Below are 4,097 nucleotides of genomic sequence, written 5' to 3' on the forward strand. Positions count from 1 at the left end.
TGGGGTCGTTTGACCCCAGTACTCTTTTCTGCCATGGCAGGGGGTCGGACTTGATGATCTGCTCAGGTCCCTTCCAACCCTACTAACTATGAAACTGTGAAACTCACTTGACTATTTTATGTTATTGTAGTTTTATTCTTCACAGAACCTAAAGAAACAATGTCAGCCTTTAGGTTAATGTACAATTATTATGATTACAATTATAATAAGTACACAAAAATACAGACATTTCACAAACACTAGCAGTGACACTGTTCCCAATCCAAATTTAATATAACACTATAAGTGAGGCTCAGAAGAGGACAAAAAGGAGGTGGGGGGGGGTAATAATTAGGATAAACAAAGCAAATATACTATTGCAATAGTCAAGAAAAAAATAAATAATTGAGGAGATAAGTCAGACCATTAGCTTATCTCCAACTAATGAAGATTTGTTCTAATCCTTCTCCCCAAACAATCCACCTCAGTACTAGCTACCAAATAAAGGACTTTAGTACTTTCCATCTAATACTATTCCTAAACAGAACAATGGTAAGATTGGTATAGCAATCTGTGATTTTTCCCATGAGAAAATAATAAGACTGACTGATTGCCTATTTCATAAGGATACTGGATAGATTAATTTACATATTTTTTACATTGTATTTCTGGTAAGAGCAAATATTCTAGGAAGAATTTGAATCAGTCAAAGAAAGTGGCTTAGTAAAACATTTGGAAAACACATTCCACACATAAGAGCTAGTGTGGAAAGATGTTAGATCAGGTTGGCAGCTGTACTTATTTTAAATTTAGAATTATTGAGGGACATAGTGGGTGCATCCAGACATTTGTGAATATTTAGTTTCCCAGGGACAAGTAGTGGCGGCACATCTTGCACCATTGCTTCTTGTCCCTGGGGAAGACCCATGCCATGTGCACTCTGGTGCATGGAAAGTTGTCTGAAGTGGCATAGGGAAGGCTGAGGCAAGCACTGTGCTGGCACCAGCAGCCTTACCTGGGGGCCTCCCAGAGCTGCAGGCACAGCAATCCTGCTGGGTGGTGTGGGGTGCTGGTCATACTTCCTGGGGTGGCTAGGAGGTGGGAGTGGTGAGAAAATGAACTTTTGGGGGTGCTACTGCCCCTGCCCTGGAAAGGAAGTCCCAGCTCATGGGGGCCAGATTTGGTCCCAGATCTTGTTCTTGTTCTCCCCTGCACCTCCCCCACCCCCCGACCCTACTCCTAGGCTCATCTGTGCCCTGTGAACTGCCTAACTGGCATGTGTTACGCAGACTGTTTATATGGGGTTGCACCGTGGGGATGGGAGGAGGAGTTGGCTTGGTGCCAGAACTGACCCCTGGGCAGTAAAATTCAGGGGTCTGGCAAGTTTGTTCTCACAGCCTAGAAGAGTGGGAGAGGGGACACTGCACCCCAGGATGCTGGAGGACTGCAACTTGGACAGCTCATCTGTGGGGTGTGGGGAGTGTAGGGAGTGGCCACCTATTAATGAAACACAAGCTGGGTAACACAAATCAGAGGTAAACCTGCCCTGAAGTGGTATCATTTAAAGCCACCTAAAGTGTGCTTAAAACTAGTGTGAGGTGGTAATGTGTAGACAATCCAGGGGTTAAGAGCTCCAGGTGCAGCCTAAAATTAATGTTCAATAATATCTGGAATGTGAAGCCAGTATAAATACACAAAATTGTATTTAAGTTATTGAAACAGAATGGTAAATCATGAAAATACTAGCAGTGGATGCTCTCCTAAGCAATAGAGCTCCTGTATAATGCACCATGAATGGAAACACAGTTCATAACCCCCACAGAATTATTTCAATCAGAGACTTTCAGGTTACAGTAGCAGAAGGCAATGTTTTTTCACCCTCACCTCCAGCCACCATCAAGTAAAAGTCCTAAGAAAGCTCAGACATAGGAAAAGTCATGATTTTCATCCAGTGCATAAGAGTCAGCACCTATGTGACAGCCACACACATTTTTCAAGCAAAGAATAGATATTTTTTCCTCCTATAAAGCAGTTTTTGTCACTTTGACAACTGACTTTGGATGGGGTCACTAAACAGTGCTTGGACTTCAGGGCTGCCTTTCTCTGGCTCACATCTTTTGGCAAGCCCTTGGTCAGAATAAACATTTTTCAAACACCTCCAAAGACCTTTGCAATAAGCCTTAAGGGGGTATTCACTCACCGAAATGAAAATGTCCAGGATTCCATGCATCACTCGAAATAAGATTACAAAATTCAAAAGTCATTGCTGTATTTTCTGTTATCACTATTAACTCCTCATCTTCCCTTCTCCTCAACAACCACATACACTATTTCAACATGTTTAATTACAGCAGGTTTTCCACATCAACACCTATACATCCCAATTCCAGTACACTCAGAAAATTGTGTTTCCTGGTATGGAGCTTTTTCACTTTAATCAACTCACAATTAGGCTGCTGTAATGACTGCAGAAAATCACCACAGGGGGGGAAATACCTGTGAACTTCAGATCTTATAGTTCCTCCATCAGCTTCAAAGACAAAAACACTAAACGTTTAGTTGTCATGAAAAGGCTGTTTCTTCATAATTTCATCAGTCCTGCCTTTGAAAACTTCTTGTTGCATTGACATATTGTATATTATAAAATTAGTGAAATGATCCAATTTTGTTAGGCAGTTGAGAGAGAGACAGAAACTTTTGACCCATGAGCCACAGAGGACAAATATAAACATGAAAGTCTTCATTTCTGCTTTCATCTCTTTGGACTACTCCCAAGATGTAAAAAGGTACCACAAAGTAATTAGATGTTCAAAGCTAGTAATTTCTGTCAACTAGCGTAAGCTCCAGATAGCATGGATATGAAGTAGTGGATGTGCCAGAGCCCCTTTGGACAGAAGGGATGTAGCTGGTATGCACCATATACACAAGTTCTTCAGGGCCAGGGGCAGCTGGTTTTAGTATAGAACAGTCCCAGTTTAACAAGTCATAGCATATGTCTCTTTCCTAACCACCGCCCAGCAGCTTCTGGGCACAGCTACAGATTGAGACTGTACTGTTTCAACCTATTTGCACTACAGTTAGTGGTTAAAAAAAATCTCTGTTATTAATAACGGTCCCATAATACCTAATGAGAAATTGCAAGAGCAGGACTAGAGCTACATCTGTTCCTACAAAAATTCAGTCACAACTTCTCTTCAATCCTCCATCTTGAGTGAGTTTTCAAGAAGATTTTAGTATCTAAGACATTTGAATAAATAACAGCAAAACATTTTGAGCTAGGAGAGAGAGAGACAAAATTCTGCTGCTCATAGAATTACAGAACATTAGGGCTGGAACAGACCGCTGTAGGTCAACTAGTCCTGCCTTCTGCCTGCTTGTCCATTGAAAATCCCTATCCAAAGTATGCCATGAAATCTTTGTCTAACCTATTACTAAAACTACACAATCAAGTTGTTGCACAACTACAAAGAATAGAAGCCTAACCTGACATAGGTAAAGTAGGGGGAGAACAGTGGTCAGTGCTGCAAGATTTGTATGGGATTTTTTTTTAATAATGTGTAATGGATTCCATCCCCTGAATGACCACTGTTCTTCTCACATTATATTAAAAATATCCTTAACAGTCACATTAACATTGCTAGCAGGATTTATAATAGAAATTGCTGCAAACTAGGCCTGTTCAGGGTGGCTAGTATTCGCTTTGGATTTGGATTCAGCCAATTTGGGGGACAGTGATTTGATTCAATGATTCAAATCACTGTCTCAAATTGATTTGGCTGAATCTCCAAATCAAACAGGCCCCATCCCCTGCCCGCTGTCTCGGCCCCATCAATGGCTGCCTCACCCGGCCCCATTATCCCAGTGCTTAAAAAAAAAAAAGCCCCACACTTACTGGCTCCTGCCAGGTTGGGGGGTGATCCCTGCTGCCCCCCACTGCCCTGTGCTGCATGTGTAGGCTCTGCCACAAGCCCCCCGAGGCCCCAACAGCTCCTGCAGCAGCCAGTGAGTGTGGGGCTTTTTCTTTTTTAAGCACCAGGATGCTGGGGCCAGGTGGGGCAGTCATTGACAAGGCTGGGAGAGTGGGCAGGGGATGGGGTCTGGCTTGGGTCCCTTCATGG

This window comes from Gavialis gangeticus, unplaced genomic scaffold, assembly GCF_001723915.1.
Source record: "Gavialis gangeticus isolate Ggan-Ray unplaced genomic scaffold, GavGan_comp1, whole genome shotgun sequence".
NCBI classification, from domain to species: Eukaryota; Metazoa; Chordata; order Crocodylia; family Gavialidae; genus Gavialis; species Gavialis gangeticus.